This window comes from Eurosta solidaginis, chromosome 2, assembly GCF_040869045.1.
Source record: "Eurosta solidaginis isolate ZX-2024a chromosome 2, ASM4086904v1, whole genome shotgun sequence".
In the NCBI taxonomy this organism is placed as follows: Eukaryota; Metazoa; Arthropoda; class Insecta; order Diptera; family Tephritidae; genus Eurosta; species Eurosta solidaginis.
Genome location: NC_090320.1, coordinates 177763035 through 177782438, shown reverse-complemented (window position 1 = coordinate 177782438; position 19404 = coordinate 177763035).

Below are 19404 nucleotides of genomic sequence, written 5' to 3'. Positions count from 1 at the left end.
AATTTACCAACCCTCGTGAAGGGGTAGGGGCATAGATTCTATGAGGATAACTGTTTTCTGTGAAAATGGGCGAAATCGGTTGAAGCCACGCCCAGTTTTTATAAACAGTCGCCCGTCTGTCCTTCCGTTCGGCCGTTAATACGATAACCTTAGCAAAAATCGATATATCTTTACAAAACTTAGTCCGCATACTTATCTGAACTCACTTTATCTTGGTATAAATAATGGCCGAAATCCGACTATGACCAGGCCCACTTTTTCGATATCGAAAATTACGAAAAATGAAAAAAAATGCCATAATTATATACCAAGTATGAAAAAAGGGATGAAACATGGTGATTGGATTGGTTTATTGACGCAAAATTTAACTTTAGAAAAAACTTTGTAAAATGAGTGTGACACCTACCATATTAAGTAGAAGAAAATGAAAAAGTTTTGCAGGTCGAAATCAAAAGACCTTGGAATTTTGGCAGGAATACTGTTCGTGGTATTGCATATATAAATAAATTGAAATGAAACTAAATGAAATTAGCGGTACCCGACATATGATATTCTGGGTCACCCGGGTCCACATTTTGGTCGATATCTCGAAAACGCCTTCACATATACAACTAAGGCCCGCTCCCTTTTAATACCCTCATTAATACCTTTAATTTGATACCCATATCGTACAAACGCATTCTAGAGTCACCCCCGGTCCACCTTTATGGCGTTATCTCGAAAAGGCGTCCACCTATAGAACTAAGGCCAACTCCCTTTTAAACTAAACATTAACACCTTTCATTTGATACCCGTATCGTACAAACACATTCTAGAGTCACCCCTGGTCCACCTTTATGGCGATATCTCGAAAAAGCCGTCCACCTATAGAACTAAGGCCCACTCCCTTTTAAAATACTCATTAACACTTTTAATTTGATACTCACATCGTACAAACACATTCTAGAGTCACCCCTGGTCCACCTTTATGGCGATATCCCGAAATGGCGTCCACCTATAGAACTAAGGCCCACTTCCTTTTAAAATACTCATTAACACCTTTCATTTGATACCCATATCGTACAAACGTATTCTAGAGTTACCCGTGGTGCACCTTTATGCCGATATCTTGAAAACGCGCCCACCTATAGAACTAAGTCCCATTCCCTTTTAAAATACTCATTAACACCTTTCATTTGATACCCATATCATACAAACGCATTCTAGAGTCACCCCTGGTCCACCTTTATGGCGATATCCCGAAATAGCGTCCACCTATAGAACTATGGCACACTCCCTTTTAAAATACTCATTAACACCTTTCGTTTGATACCCATATCGTACAAACGCATTCTATAGTCACCCCTGGTTCACCTTTATGGCGATATCTTGAAAAGGCGCCCACCTACAGAACTAAGTCCCACTCCCTTTTAAAATACTCATTAACACCTTTCATTTGATACCCATACCGTACAAACGCATTCTAGGCACCCCTGGTCCACCTTTATGGCGATATCCCGAAATGGCATCCACCTATAAAACTAAGGCCTACTTCCTTTTAAAATACTCATTAACACTGGGTATCAACATACCGTACAAACGCATTCCAGTCACCCCTCTTTATGGCGATATCCCGAAATGGCATCCACCTATAAAACTAAGGCCCACTTCCTTTTAAAATACTCATTAACACCTTTCATTTGATACCCATATCGTAAAAACGCATTCTAGAGTCACCCGTGGTTCACCTTTATGGCGATATCTCGAAAACGTGCCCACCTATAGAACTAAGTCCCATTCCCTTTTAAAATACTCATTAACACCTTTCATTTGATACCCATATCATACAAACGCATCCTACCTATAGAACTATGGCACACACCCTTTTAAAATAATCATTAACACCTTTCATTTGATACCCATATCGTACAAACGCATTCTGGACTCACCCCTGGTTCACCTTTATGACGATATATCGAAAACGCGCCCACCTATAGAACTAAGTCCCATTCCCTTTTAAAATACTCATTAACACCTTTCATTTGATATCCATATCGTAGAAACGCATTCTAGAGTCACCCCTGGTTCACCTTTATGGCGATATCCCGAAATAGCGTCCACCTATAGAACTATGGCACACTCCCTTTTAAAATACTCATTAACTCCTTTCATTTGATACCCATGCCGTACAAACGCATTCTAGTCACCCCTGGTCCACCTTTATGGCGATATCCCGAAATGGCATCCACCTATAAAACTAAGGCCCACTCCCTTTTAAAATACTCATTAACACCTTTCATTTGATACCCATATAGTACAAACGCGTTCTATAGTCACTCCTGGTCCACCTTTATGGCGATATCCCGAAATGGTGTCCACCTATAGAACTGTGGCCCACTCCATTTTAAAATACTCTTTAATACCTTCCATTTGGTACCCCTGTCATACAAACACATTCCAGGGTTACACTAGGTTAATTTTGCTACATGGTATTCTTCGCAGTAAAGACCTTGATTTTACCAACTGTAACTAATCTAGCAATATTTTCTGAATTCTGTATTGCTTCATTTAATAGAAGAGCACAAGTAGATAATATTGTCACGAATATTAGCAAAACTAAGGAGTGCTGCCGTCTCTAAGCCGATGCTAAGCAGTGACGTGAATGCACATCAATAATTCAATCATTATGTATCTACATAAAAATAAATTCGAAACAATAACTGCGTCTACATATATCTACCATGTACGTATACGAGCAGCGGAGAGTCAATGCACTAACACATGCATATATCTGAGATACTCCTATAAGTATGCAATGAGAAAAACTATAAAATTGTGCAATTGTAGTTACAGCTGAGAAGTTTGAGAGCTACTGGACTAGTAGATTCTGGAAGCGCCTAGAAGATGTATACAATTGTGCAATTTTAGTTATAGCTGAGAAGTTTGAGAGCTCATGGACAATGCTAGTAGATTCTAGAAAATGCGAACGAGGAAACCACAGAGTATAAAAGGCGACAGATGTAGAGGTGCTGTAATTCAGTTTGATTTGAGTTGTCAAGCAGTTTCGATTAAGACGATATCTACCGAGCAATATCAGTATTATTTTGAATAGTAGAGTTTCATTGAGCTATCAATCAGTGTGGTTATTAAGCAAGCTATTCGTTGCACAGTTTGAGTGTTATTGTGAAGTACTTTAATAAAGGCCATTTTGCATTATTACAAACAAATTGGAGTTATTTATTCAACAGTTTAGTGGTTCGAACTTAGCAGAGGATTGCAAATAAGAGGATTTGCAGTAAATTCGTTACAATATCTATACCGATTTTTCGAAGGCTTTTGACAAAATCAACCATTCCTTACTAATATCTAAACTTGCTGGCTTGGCCTTCCATTCTAGTATGCTATCTTGGGTGAGGTCTTACCTGGCAGATCGTAGCTGTGTTGTTGTGGTTGTTGTTGTTGTTGTTGTTGTAGCAATGCTCGCCCCACCTAATAGCCGCGACCGATCACAAATTGTCATCAATATCCTCTAACGGGAGTCCAAGGAAACTTGCCGTTTCAACAGGGGTGGACCATAAGGAAAGGGGTGTTAGAGGCGTTGGTTCCACATTACAATTAAAGAGATGGTTGGTGTCATGTGGGGACACATTGCAAGCAGGGCATACATTTTGTATGTCGGGGTTGATTCTGGATAGGTAAGAGTTTAACCTGTTACAGTATCCAGAACGAAGTTGAGCAAGAGTGACACGCGTTTCCCTGGGGAGTATGCGTTCCTCTTCTGCGAGTTCTGGATATTTTTCTTCAAGTACTGGATTCACCGGGCAATTCCCGACATAAAGGTCCGACGCCTGTCTATGGAGTTCACCAAGGACCTGCTTGTGTTTTTCCGCTTCATACGGCTGGGTTCTCAGGTGCCGTATTTCCTCAAAATGCTTACGGAGATGACTCCTTAGGCCCCTAGGCGGTGCTGGTTCGTCAATCAGATGTCTGTTGGGATGCCCAGGTTTCTGGGTATTCAACAGAAACTGTTTGGTCAGCATCTCATTTCTCTGCCTGATGGGGAGTATTCTCGCCTCATTATGCAGATGGTGTTCTGGGGACATAAGAAGACAGCCCGTGGCGATTCTGAGAGCAGTATTTTGGCAGGCCTGTAGTTTCTTCCAGTGGGTGGTTTTTAGGCTTGGCGACCATATGGGTGACGCGTAGCACGTAATCGGCTGGCTAATTGCTTTGTATGTGGTCAAGAGCGTTTCTTTATCTTTTCCCCAGGTACTGCCAGCAAGGGATTTGAGGATTTTATTACGGCTCTGAATTCTTGGAACAATTGCGGTTGCGTGCGCACCAAAATGTAGATCCTGATCAAAAGTCACACCCAAGATTTTGGGGTGTAGGACAGTCGGTAGCGTAGTGCCATCGACGTGGATGTTCAATATGGTCGACATTTGGGGCGTCCATGTTGTAAATAAGGTCGCGGAAGATTTAGTCGGTGACAATGCAAGGTTTCGCGAGGCGAAAAATCTGGAGAGATCAGGGAGCTAGCCGTTTATTTTATTGCATAGCTCATCGATCTTTGGGCCTGGGCCTGTGGCCATTATTGTGCAGTCATCGGCGTAGGAAACGATTGTGACTCCTTCCGGTGGTGAAGGTAGCTTAGATATGTAGAAATTAAACAAAAGCGGGGATAGGACACCACCCTGTGGCACCCCTTGTTTAATTCTCCTTTGTTTTGATGTTTCGTTTCTGAATTGCACCGATGCCTGCCGACCACCCAGATAATTTGCGGTGCACCTTTTAAGACATGGGGGAAGGGTGGACCCTTCCAGGTCTTGCAGTAACGAGCCATGGTTGACCGTATCAAAAGCTTTTGATAGGTCTAACGCTACGAGTACTTTCTATGGTGGGGATATTGATTCAAACCGCAATTTATCTGGGTGCTAATGACATTTAGCGCGGAGGTAGTGCTATGGAGTTTTCTGAAGCCATGCTGATGAGGGGCTAGCTGCAAATGTGCTTGGAAATAAGGGAGCAAAATGGCTTCAAGCGTCTTTGCCACTGGCGATAGGAGAGATATCGGACGATATGACTCACCTACGTTAGCTGGTTTCCCAGGCTTTAGTAGCGGGACCACCTTGGCCATTTTCCATTTCTCGGGTATGACAAAGGTGGAAAGAGACAGGTTGAAGACATGCGCTAAATATTTGAAACCCTCTTTCCCTAGGTTTTTAAGCATCGGCATGGCTATGCCGTCTGGGCCCACTGCTTTGGATGGTTTAGCGCGACCAATGACGTCCTCAACCTCTCTAGCGGTGATGGTAATTGGTGACGCGCTGAGTTTGTGTTTATGTGCGTGTCTATTGGCTCTCCGTCTATCTTTGTCGACCGTAGGATGCATTATATATTGTCGGCAGAAAGCGCTCGCGCATTTTTTCGCATCCGACAGCACCTTATCGCCAAAGGCGATGGAAACTTTGTCTTTGTGCTTAGTCGGATTCGATAGGGACTTTACGGTGGACCAAAGTTTACCTACACCGGTAGAGAGGTTACAACCTCTTAGGTGCTCTTCCCATTTCGCCCGCTTGTGTTCGTCCACAAGCAATCTGATGCGTTGGTTTATATCCCTTATTTGGGGGTCGCCTGGATCAAGCTGTCTTATAAGGTCGCGTTCCCTCGCTAAGCTCGCGGCCTCCGCCGGGAAGTGGGGCCGGATTTCGGGAATTCTCCCGGCGGGAATGAAATGTGCCGAGGAGGATTCAATGACCTTACGGAAGGCACGCTCCCCTTGGCGGGCATCAGTCGGGATAGGGAGGGCAGCAAAGCTGCTGTCTGTTGCAGATTTATATTCTTCCCACTTTCATTTTTTGAAGTTTATGAAATTGCGTTTTTCGGTGACGATGAAGTCGGCGGTACGCTCGAACGAAATAAGTATGGGCAGGTGGTCGGATGCCAATGTTACCATCGGCTGCCAGTTGACGCAGTTTACGAGTTCTGCGCTCACGATTAAGATATCTGGCGAGCTATGACAGCTTCCTACCATACGTGTGGGGGCGTCTCCGTTTATTGTGCAGAACGTCGTTTCGTCTATTTGATCCGCCAACATCTCACCCCTACTGTCCGCCCGCAAGTTTGAATGCCATAGGTCGTGATGGGCATTGAAATCGCCTAAGATAATGCGATTGTTGCCAGTGAGTAAGGCCTCGATATTAGGGCGGTATCCACTGGGGCAACAGGTGACAGGAGGGATGTAGATGTTGATGATTTCTAGATTTGCATCGCCTGACCGGACAGATAGGCCTTGACGTTCTAAGACATTGTCACTGCGGTCGATGCCAGGATCAAATATATGATATTGCACAGAGTGGTGTATAATAAACGCGAGGCCGCCTCCATTTCCGCTCTCGCGGTCTTTCCTGTGGACATTATAACCAGAGCAGGTCTGCAATGCAGATCTTGCTGTGAGTTTAGTCTCTTGAATCGCAGCAATACGGATGTTGTGCCGCTTCATGAAATCGACTATCTCCGTAATCTTCCCAGTTAGTCCATTACAGTTGAACTGCAGAATTCTGAAGTGCATGAGGGGTGACGCCGCCACTCTAGGGGTAAGTGAGGGGTGACTACGCCTAGGTTGTGGAAGCCCAGGACGCAATTGCTGTTGTGGCCTTGGGACAGGGCGCCCTTGGGCAAGCATTGGGGTACCCGGATGATTTGGGTTTGCGACCTGGCAACATGGCGCGATGAAACCCGTCGAGGGGTTGCCGTCGCGGAGACCAGAACATCTAGGAAAGTGGCACCACCCAAGGCAGGAGCTGCATTGAGCGGATGTCGCAAACCTATATATTCTGTGCTGGCAGACGGTGCAAACGCAGGCAGGGACTAAGAGTCTGTTTCCCTGACCTGCACGATTGCTGCCAGAAAAGAGGGGGGGAGAAGAAGACGGGGGCAGGGGCTGATGCTCAGCATTGCTACCAGCTCTACTACGAAGGTAGTAGTTATGAGTGGTATCAGCTGTTTGAGTTGTTGGCGCCGTGGGGCGCGAGCAGCAGCGGGTACTTGTTGTGGCTTGCTGAGCAGCGAAGCTGCTGGAAGGTAGTGGGGATACGCTTAGGCGTAGACTACGGGACGCCCTTGGGCGTGAGCAGCAAGGAGCCACAAAAGATTTATAAAAGTTACGTGGACGTCGGGTTATGGGATCAAGCCCAGAACAACCTGTCCGATGCAACCATCCCTTGCACGAGACACACTGAACAGAGTATGACCGTCCTAAAAAGATTCTTTTCTGGCAAATGCAGCAAAACCATTTCTCAGGACCGGGGTCAGGAGACGGACCCGGATTGGGTTCGATACCTTCCCGGAGTAGGAGAATATGTAGCAGTCCTGCTGCAAGGAGCTGCTGGGAGGATGACAATTTGTGGGAGGGACGAAACAAATTAAATGGGGTCACACTGAAATGACAGTCCTTGGTCGGGAAAAATCCCGAGTCGCTCCGGTACATAGAACCGACTGCCTTGGGAAGCGTTGTTGTGGTAGATGGTATCTGTTCACGGTCGTTTACTGCCACCTCTGGTGTACCCCAAGGGAGTGTGTTGAGACCCTTATTATTTGTTATCATTATTAATGACATACGTCATTGTTTCAGTTATGCTGAATTCTTATTATATACTGATGACTAGAAAATTTTTGCATCAATCACGACTCAATCTGAGTCCACTATGCTCCAAGCGGATCTTGATAACGTAATGGACTGCTGTAGACAGAATCGTCTGCTTTTAAATATAAGTAAATTTTTTAGTATTACTTTTGTTAAAACTCGAAATGTTCTTCCTGTTTCTTATCATATTGGGGACTGTACGCTGAGGGTTGTTGATGAAATATCGGATCTTGGTGTAGTCTTTGATGCGAAGTTTCTATTTCACATTCAGATTAATTATGTCATTGCGAAGTCTTATTCCACACTCCTGTTCATTCGCCGTTTCAGTATGGATTTTAGTGACCCTTACACTTTAAACCTTTTATTTACAACCCTAGTGCTGTCTAAACTAGAATATGCTGTTTTCATTTGGAGGCAGTACCATGCCTGCCATATAGACCGACTTGAGCGTATTCAAAAAAAATTTTGCGATTTGCCATCCGGTCTTTGCGTTTCCACGATCCTGTTCCAAGATACGGTTCTAGATGTCTTTTAATTCATTCATTTATTTATTTAAATAAAAAATTAGTGCAATAAGATTTAACATCTTTTATAGTACAACAAAAAACAAAATTGTAATGAACTATATCAAGTAACCAATAGACAGAGGTGTAAATGTATTATTAAAAATGTATAAATAATATTAGCACTAATAGTAATAAAAATAACGATAATAATAATATTAGTAATAACAATAGTAATAATACTTATAAGGCATCATTAATAACCTATAGATGGTCGGTCAGAATTGTAGTCCGAATTTGAGAAATAAGAATATAAGATTTGCTTGAAATTACTTTTGTTTAGCTTACCCCTAACGGGACCAGGTACGGAATTCCAGGTTCTTATAGTGTTGACAAAGAACAACCTCGCAGATGCTATGAAATTAAAGGTAGGGACAATTAAATCACTGGTACGCTCATACCTTGTGAAAACAAGTATGTCAAACAGGTAAGAGGGAGACTTACAAGACATAACACGAAACAGAAAAATATATCTTCTGGCTTTACCGTACTGGAATATATCACATCCCAAAAGTTTATTTCTCCAGTTAGAGATGTGATAATATCTCTTAAGACCATAATCATGCCGAGTAATATGATTGAATAACACATCAATTTTGTGAGCAGATTGTGAATCCAACTTATTATAGACTAATTCAGAGTATGAGTTTATAGGTAGCAGTAGTTGAATTGCTAGTCTCATTTAACCTGAAATCTTTAGTGAGTAGAAGATCAATGTTATCATTGACATTTTTACATGATATCATCAATGGGACAGTTGACCCGCCGTATCTTTTAGAATGTATACGGTGCAATGTACCATCGCGAACCCTTCGATGTCACGATTTTTTCGGGTTAGATATATTTAGAAGGACTTAAGCTTCTAATTCTACAATGGCTAGGGCAATGACCCTAATTAAACCTAATTTGCTGTTTTCTATAGATATTGATTTTTCATTAAATAAATTTAGGTTTAAACTCCTATTGAATGAAATAATTTGAATATTTAATATTTATTAGTAAAGATACATTTGTAAATAGTCTGTAAGGAGGTTCTGATTATCCTACTCACTCAGCATTTAGGTGATTCAATTTTGAATTTCCCTACATATCAGTACAATTACATTACTCTTTCTGACTAAATAATGAGTTATCATACAAGTGAACAAAAGAAATAATCAAATATGAATACTTTTGATGATCAAAAACCGAATATTGTTTTTCAGTCACATTTTGGAATCATATTTGAATCAAATGTGTTTAGTTTAGGTGATCAAAAATTTTTAATAATTTTTCAATCAGCTTTCTGAATATTTTCCGACTATCTTTGTTGACTGAACAATAAATTTTATACTTGTTAAAATTTTACTTTTCATTGAAAATCTTATTTTTTCACGTACACACATTTTTTCAATCATGAAGTTAGAAAAAATATATACAATTTTTTTTATTTATACAAAATATATTGTAAATGCTGCTCGTAACCGAAGATGTCCCCAATCATTTCTCCACCTTCGGCTTCCAAGAAAATACATAATGGTTGGACAATACAAAGTGTGTGAGCTATTTGAACCCCAGGTAAGTGAAACTCTCTTGACATACCTGAATACGGCTTCAACATCCCGTACCTTATCGTTTTATAAGATATTAACGATCATAACTGATGTTGGATGTTGTAGTCGCAGGTGTATATCGGTCAAGTTTGTTTGCGAGTGACCAGTGGTTCAAATAGCTCACTTCCGCATGCTTTCTCCCCCTGATGAAATAAGATTAGCATGATGTATCTTATTTTGAATGAGATATCAAGAATAAATGCATCATAATCGCATTCAAAAATGATACAAAAATCTCAACCAAAATGATTGAAATATGTTCACGAATATGATCAGAAAATGACTGTGAAAAGCATTCAAATATTACTCTAAAACAATTAAAGCCTAATTTTACATTGATATTAGATATGAACAAAAAGCGTTTCGAAATATGAATCATAAATGATTATTCAAGAATAATCACATTTATGGTACATTTTTCTCCCGACGATACGTTAATTTTCGAACAGAAAATGCTTTTAAATTTGAACGTTTTTAATCATCTTGGGGTATGATATTTAAATATTTTCTGATCAAAATTAAAAAAAAATGCTGGCTGGGTAGTTATAATATGAATAAATAATATGAAATAATGTGAAAATATTATCTTTCCGCGATCGGATTATTATAGCACTGAGGTCAAAACGCGTCTTTTGACACCTGTCTTGATATTTTTGGACGTAGTATATGATCGGTCAGCCCCTGTCATAGAATACCACCCAGTTGCTCACTATGATCACATATACATGCATATATTGTTAGAACAAGTGAAATTAACTATTTACCCATAATGCTATCTTCCATTATCTTCTCTACGTTGTTGCTTTTAAATGATCCCAACAGGGAATCATTTGACCGTATAGGACCAATCCGATGGCGACCCTCCGAAAGGACCGATCTTATCCTTTTCTCTCCTACAAAAATAGTAGGTTATCGTTTGTGCTAAAACAGTGGTTTTATATATATATATTTACCTATATTTCGAGGTTAAGTTTTGCATTTTAATTTGAATTTCGGATGCACTTACTACAAATCCGGCCTTTTGCATTTCCACCGCAATCTCCTCCATAATGTGCAAATTTTTTCTGGCGCCTCGCAGCTGTTCAATTTTTGTTTCCCACATCTCAATTAATAATTGTTCGGCCTGCTGATTCCACAATTTTTTTTTTGTGTATTTTCGTTTTATTTCATATATGTAATACTCCTATATAGCTAATAGAAAATGCTCGCAATGTGTTTTGAATTCGAAATCAAAACAAGACAGCCTAAAAAATTTAAATTTAGGTACATTTGATTATTGAATACAAAAAAAAAACGTTTAAACAGCACTATCGGCACTCTGATGTTTGGGAATGTACCTAGCCCATGGTACAATAACCAGGTAAAAGCATCAGAGTTGCATTTTACATGTTTTTTCATTCGAAGGTGGTCATAAAATGTCAAACTTTGTTTATGTTTACATTTTTTGTTTATCTACTTTTGATGTGAAAATTTATTAGGTAATTCTTTACTTTAGATCACAACTACTAAAACTCGTCCAAAAATATCGGGAGAGGTGTCAAAAGACGCGCTTTGGACCCAGGACCACGAATCCGAAAACAGAAATTGAAAATTTTATTTCTTTCCAGATATATTTACAAAGTTGAAATTTTTCGTGTGGCTGTTGTAATTTTGATGGTGTTGTGTACCCACAAAAAAAACTGTGGTAAAAGTGTTTTGCGTGGATATAGATTTGGTCTCCCATGGTAATTTTTTATAAGCGCGGCCTAAGGCCGCCAACGGAGAAAGGTGTTCTGCGCAAAATTACTATGGATCCCACCCTCGGTTTCGGAGGTACCCGCGGGTCTTTTTTTTGGTTTTTCGTTATAATCTTTTGAACGAATTAAAATTTTTATTTTCCGCCTTCGGATTATTAATACTGATGTCAAGACGCGTCGTTTGACCCCTCTCTCGATATCTTTGGTAGCGTATTAGCAGTCGACCCCTCAACTAGACTATTACCTGCGCAAAAATACTATGGATTCCACCCCCGGTTTCGGAGCGCTCCGGTGCCATTTTTCAATTTTTTGGGAATATTTTTTGACAGAGATAAAATTTTTAATTTTCGCTTTCGGTTTCGTCGTCCTGAGTCCAAAACGCATTTTTTGACACCTACCGATATTTTTGCACGAGTTTTTGCAGTTGTGAGCTAAAGTAAAGAATTACCCCGCAAGATCAAGGAAGAGGAAAAATTGGGAAAAAGCTTGTGGAGTTAGCTTCCCTAAAATGGCTTAACTTTTTCGCTTCATTTTCAGGCCTGTGACCTTATTGTGGGAGCTCAGAGAGTAAATTTGATGCCCAACTCCACTCCATCGCTATATTTACCGTCTTTGATGTAAATATTGTTTCCCGAATGTTGTAAGATAAAAAATATAATATAATTTTATGTATGACTTAGCAGTGCTAATGAAGAGTTTGCAAAACACGGAAGTTGTCTCATCGTCCCCAACGGTCATCCCTAGAGTTATCTACCAAAATATCGGACAATACTTTCGCCCCTACAACGTGAAGGAAGGACGAAGGATAAACAATAAAGTCCCTTCTACATGTTCTCTTTTTTTTAAGTGACACCGTTGGAATGAAAGGTCAATACTTCGCACGGAACAGCTGCAGCACACAAACGGATATGCATGATGTACCACAAATAAGCCGCGAAACTCAGACGCAGTAACTTCCCCTAGTTTCAGGGTCACCATTAGTTTACAAGGAGCGAAAATATGCTATACAAGTATACGCAAAACGGCCCTTATCAGGACCACCACTAATCAACAAAGAGAAAAAATGCTAAATAATTATACCTACGAAAAGCTGCCCTTTTCAGGGCCACAAACATTTTGCGAAGAGAAAATACTGCTAGACAATTATGTTTTACATGCTATAGATTTACTTTTGGATTATTTATATCATCCATATGATGACAAGAAAAAAACTGGAGTATAACCGATACTGGAGTTGAAAACGGAAATATTCCAAGCCGAACTTTTACCGTAGCAGGTACCGATACCAGATCCAACCTAAAGCCGAAATTGCTACAAAAGCCTCCTGGCTAGAGCCAGAAGGAAAACCCGGAACCGTAATTGAAGTAAGTACTACAACCGAACTAGTGTCCAACACAACCGTGCTTTTTTCAATTAAAAAAGATTACATCTAAAGACATGGAGTACATATTCTTCAAAGAAATCTGCACCTCAAATACCGACACGACGAGTTTCCAACGTTAAACGTTATTATGTATATATGTATCTTCGATATTTATTAGGTTACTAAATTACTTAATTTTTACTTTACAAAATACATGAAATTTTGAAATAAATCAGTACTTATTCATGAACATACTATTAACTCAGCATTTTATATACAATCTAATCCCAAATTTTCAACATCTCTTGGAGACAGTAACGTTAGCACTCATACATACATGTATTGAAAATAAGGTCCACTACAAAAAACATTTAGCAATAGCATTTCCCAATATAATTTTAATACTACAAAGTAACGACCTTAGGCAGATAAAGTAGGAACAATATAATTCCAAAAAAGTTGTATCTCACTTTACATTAAACTGCTTTGGAATATAAATACATACACTAAAAGATGCATACAATACAAAACGGTCCCTTATTTATATATCATAAACAAAATTAATGTTGCGACCATTGGATATTTTTCAAATCAATTGGTTCTAGCACCATCTCCCATAATGGAGACATTTCACGTAAACGTTCGACATGTTTGATGCAGATATCGGTAATATAATCAAACTCTTCAATGGTGGTAAAACAACCAATACCAAATCTATAAAAATTTAACAAAAATTTCTTTCAAATTAACTAAACAATTCAGTACGGTAAACTCGTATACCTAATTGAACTATGTGCCAAGTCCTCATCAGTTCCAATCGCACGTAGGTTCCAGTGATGCAGAAGTACATGCTGAGGCACTAGACAACGCCACATCTTTTAAGGCCATAAGTAATGATAAATTTAATAAACCACTATACCTTTGCTCTGGATCACCATTACATATACCATGTGATAATCTTGAAGTGATGCGATCATATAAACGTTTCGACAGAAAATCTATAAATTTCTTATAATATTCCATTTCTTTGAGTGCAAGATATCATGCAGCACCAAATCCAATAACAATAATCCAAAGGCGGAAAAGAAAAATTTTAGCTCGTTCAAAAGATATTCCCAAAAAACCGAAAAATGACCCCGGAGTGCTTCGAGACCGGGGTGGGATCCATAGTATTTTTGCGCTGGCGGCCTTCGGCCGCGCTTATAAAAAATTAATCTGGGTGGGTCCAACGCCAGTTTGGAGACCAAAACTATATCTGCGCAAAACACTTATGTCCAAAATTTTTTTTGTGGGTACCAAATATCATCAACATTACAACGCGCACATGAAAATTTTCAACTTCTTTTGCAAATATCTCTTGTCCAACACAAAATATTTTACCTCCGCCTTCTAATTATTGTTGTCGAGGTCAATGCGCGTCTTTTAACACCTCTCTCGATATTTATGGACGCATATTATCAGTGTCATGCTGTCGTATAGAATTACCAAGAGTTGATGCGCTGGAAACGTTGAAGAAGTGATTCAGCTGCTATATGTAAATAAATAATAACAATAAATTAAATATATATCATTTAAAAATTAGCTAATTCCCTTTATTTTCCATTTAAAATGCCTTTTTCCTCCAGCTTCATCAGCAAACCAACTTTTTTCTTTCTTTGTTTTGGCTTTGTTGACGAAAATTACATGTGACATTTTTCTTCTTCCATCACGTTTGACAGAAGAAACTGAAAGAACGATTGACAGTTTATGTACAATCGGCAACAACAAAATACACGGGAGGGTTGCATTTTCGCTAATGCTTCTACCTGGTAATTGTACCATGCCCTAGCCTTTTGTAGCAATATAGGAGTATTACATACATATATGTTTTATTTGTAGTTCCTTTATTATAGTTTATTTTATTATTTTCCCACGGGACGAATTAAAACGTTCAAGATAAACATATGTTTTTGAAATTTGACGGGTAGTGGGGGCAGACCATCGATTATTGTTTGTAAATGGTAATCAAACACAGAGTCGCTCAGTGAATTGCACATAACTTGGTTCCAATTTCGATGAAATTAAGAAGAATTTCGTTTGACAGTTTTTACATAACGAAATTAGCTAATTTCGTGCTAATTTTGGCTAAAATTAAGAATCTTCCGAAATCAATTTGATTTTGGAGCCATGAAGACATAGTATTACATACAAAAGGTACTTGTTTTCAGTCATTTTAAGAATTGCTTTTTTTCTTTGAGCTCTAATCGAACCTTGAATCCTTAAATACAAAAGGTACTTGTTTTCAGTCATTTTAACAATTTTTTTCTTTGAGCTCCAATCGAACCTCGCATCCTATATCATTTTAGTTTCTTAGTTATGCATTTTCGCGTTAATTTTTTTTAGCATATTTATTTGCGGTTCAATATTATGACAGGAAAAGTTATTCCATTTTAAATAATATTGAGCTAGCAATATTCCTTTTAATGTTATCAGTTTCTAGACGGTTTCTGATTTTTGTTTTGTTTAAATTTATTTTACATTCGCTGATGAGTGTGGCAAGCACATTAGATCTGCAATGAATGCACATAAATTAGAGCAAGAGTATGTATAGTCAGCTCTTTTGATAGTAGAAATAGTTTTCCAAAAAACTTCTGGAGGAACCTTAGAAATATCTTCAAAATATTTCTTAAATACTAAAAACTTTAATTCCCTTTACTCGTTATCAATATCATTTTCTGATAGATAGTGTGCGAAAAATGTTGCAAGACCATATGCAAAGAATCAATTTTTTTCCAGCAATTTTTTTGGGATCCATGAACCTTAAGTTTTGTAGAACAACATTATTAAAATCAAAACGTTTTTTAATTTGATCACAAAGTTCAATATAAAAAATTATACAATCTTGTTATACTCAGTTGAGCAGAGCTCACAGAGTATATTAACTTTGATTGGATAACGGTTGGTTGTACAGGTATAAAGGAATCGAGATAGATATCGAAAAGGTATCGAAAAAAAATTCGATTGAGCCATGTCCGTCCGTCCGTCTGTCCGTTAACACGATAACTTGAGTAAATTTTGAGTTATCTTTATGAAATTTGGTATATAGGTTCCTGGGCACTCATCTCAGATCGCTATTTAAAATGAACGATATTGGACAATAACCACGCCCACTTTTTCGATATCGAAAATTTCGAAAAATCGAAAAAGTGCGATAATTCATTACCAAATACGGATTAAGCGATGAAACTTGGTAGGTGAGTTGAACTTATGACGCAGAATGGAAAACTAGTAAAATTTTGGACAATGGGCGTGGCACCGCCCACTTTTAAAAGAAGGTAATTTAGAAGTTTTGCAAGCTGTAATTTGGCAGTCGTTGAAGATATCATGATGAAATTTGGAAGGAACGTTACTCTTATTACTATATGTCTGCTTAATAAAACTTAGCAAAATCGGAGAACGACCACGCCCACTTTTTAAAAAATTTTTTTTTTAAATTCAAAATTAAATTAAAAAGAAAAGCTAATATCTATACAGTATATAAGTAAATTATGTCAACATTCAACTCCAGTAATGTTATGTTGCAACAAAATACAAAAATAAAAAAAAATTTCAAAATGGGCGTGGCTCCGCCCTTTTTCATTTAATTTGTCTAGGATACTTTTAATGCCATAAGTCGAACAAAAATTTACCAATCCTTGTGAAATTTGGTAGAGGCTTAGATTCTAGGACGATAACTGTTTTCTGTGAAAAAGGGCGAAATCGGTTGAAGCCACGCCCAGTTTTTATACACAGTCGACCGTCTGTCCTTCCGCTCGGCCGTTAACACGATAACTTGAGCAAAAATCGATATATCTTTACTAAACTCAGTTCACGTACTTATCTGAACTCACTTCGTATTGGTGTAAAAAATGGCCGAAATCCGACTATGACCACGCCCACTTTTTCGATGTCGAAAATTACGAAAAATGAAAAAAATGCTATAATTATATACCAAATACGAAAAAAGGGATGAAACATGGTAATTGTATTGGTTTATTGACGCAAAATATAACTTTAGAAAAAAACTTGGTAAAATGGGTGTGACACCTACCATATTAAGTAGAAGAAAATGAAAAAGGTTTGCAGGGCGATATCAAAAGCCCTTGAAATCTTGGAAGGAATACTGTTCGTGGTATTACATATATAAATAAATTAGCGGTACCCGACAGATGATGTTCTGGATCACCCTGGTCCACATTTTGGTCGATATCTCGAAAACGCCTTCACATATACAACTAACGGCCACTCCGTTTTAAAACCCTCATTAATACCGTTAATTTGATACCCATATCGTACAAACACATTCTAGAGTCACCCCTGGCTCACCTTTATGGCGATATCTCGAAAAGGCATCCACCTATAGAACTAAGGCCCACTCCCTTTTAAAATACTCATTAACACGTTTCATTTGATACCCATATCGTACAAACAAATTCTGGAGTCACCCCTGGTCCACCTTTATGGCGATATCTTGAAAAGGCGTCCACCTATAGAACTAAGGCCCACGCCCTTTTAAAATACTCATTAACACCTTTCATTTGATACCCATATTGTACAAACAAATTCTAGAGTCACCCCTGGTCCACCTTTATGGCGATATCTCGAAAAGGCGTCCACCTATAGAACTAAGGCCCACGCCCTTTTAAAATACTCATTAACACCTTTCATTTGATACCCATATTATCAAACGCATGCTAGAGTCAACCCTGGTCCACGTTTATGGCGATATCCCGAAAAGGCGTCCACCCATAGAACTAAGGCCCACTCCCTTTTAAAACACTTATTAACACCTTTCGTTTAATACCCATATTGTACAAACGCATTCTAGAGTCAAACCTGGTCCACTTTTATAACGATATACCGAAATGGCGTCCACCCATAGAACTAAGGCCCACTCCCTTTTAAAATACTCATTAACACCTTTCACCTTGATACCCATATCGTACAAATATACTCTAGAGTCACCCCTGGTGCACCTTTATGGCGATATCTCGAAAAGGCGTCCACCTATAGAACTAAGGCCCACTGTCTTTTAAAATACTCATTAACACCTTTCATTTGATACCCATATCGTACAAACAAATTCTAGAGTCAACCCTGATCCGCCTTCATGGCGATATCCCTAAATGGCGTCCACCTATAGAACTATGGCCCACTCCCTCATAAAATACTCTTTAATACCTTTCATTTGATACACATGTCATACAAACACATTCCAGAATTACCCTCGGTTCATTTTCCTACATGGTTATTTTCCCTTATGTTGTCACCATAGCTCTCAACTGAGTATGTAATGTTCGGTTACACCCGAACTTAACCTTCCTTACTTGTTTAAATTTTACTTTTTCTTGCTCGGAAGTGTTAGAGGCGATAAGCTTATCCATCGCATAAACTTCTATATAAATCTGATCACTTTGCAATATATTTGAAATGTTTTCATATTCTTTAATTTCTATGTTTTCTAATGTAATACGTTCCAGCTTTATAAAATTATACAATATACTTAAATAAAGTCGTTTTATTTCTGAATACATATTTTGTACTGTGACGGACTAATTCCTGCTGAGGTATGCCCAGTCCGTCCAGGGTTCCTATATTTGGTGGGGAACCTATTCCGATGAAAATAAATAGACGAAGGAGTTCTGAAAACGTTATAAAGTTTATTTAAAAAAAAGGATCGATATCCTTAAGAGCTACTCCTATTCTTTGTCCCTGTCTAAATAAGAGTAGCTGAGGTAGAACCCCTCTGCTAGCTCTCCGTCAGTTGGAGTAGAAACCTCCTACTGAATATAAAATAATTCACGAAATGAAGTAGAAACCTTCAGGTCGTGTTGGTCAGTGGTAGAAGCCCACTGACTCGTATGCCTATATCCTAGCTTCTGATCTTACAAGCTAATTTGCCGCCCTTATATACGATTTTGTACGCCGGAGGACAGTTATTTCCTAAAAACAATTCATTGTAATAATTCCTCAGTTATAAAATTATGCAGGACTGCACGCAGGCAGTCAGTAATTTTACAATAACAATTATAAAAGTTGGAAATGCAAAAATCGAATTCTAGTTTAACGCTACTTTCGCTGTATTCTATTGGTACATACATACGCTTACATGCTAACATGCTTTTTCCCTCTTTCCATTATCATGCATATGGTGGTACATCGGTATATATACATATATGCATATTTTCGATCATGTATGACGATCCGCTATCCCGGCGTTTCATATCCCAATTTTAGGGAGCCCTAATATACATATCGAACAATGTACCAAATCTCGTACGTACGCTTGTTGTATGCCTGCCGTGTTTTCCAGTCTTTGCTTTACCTATCGAATTCGATCATTTGTGTTTATGCGTATGTTCGCTGTCACTTGGTTTTGATGGTGCGTTGGCCTCGTTTGATGCTGTCGGCTTCTGCTTAGGGCGTGCGTTGGTGTGTCGTATGCTTATACGTAAGTATGTAGAGAAAAGTCCCAATTAGTAGCAGCGCTTAGTTTGGCGACTTTTAC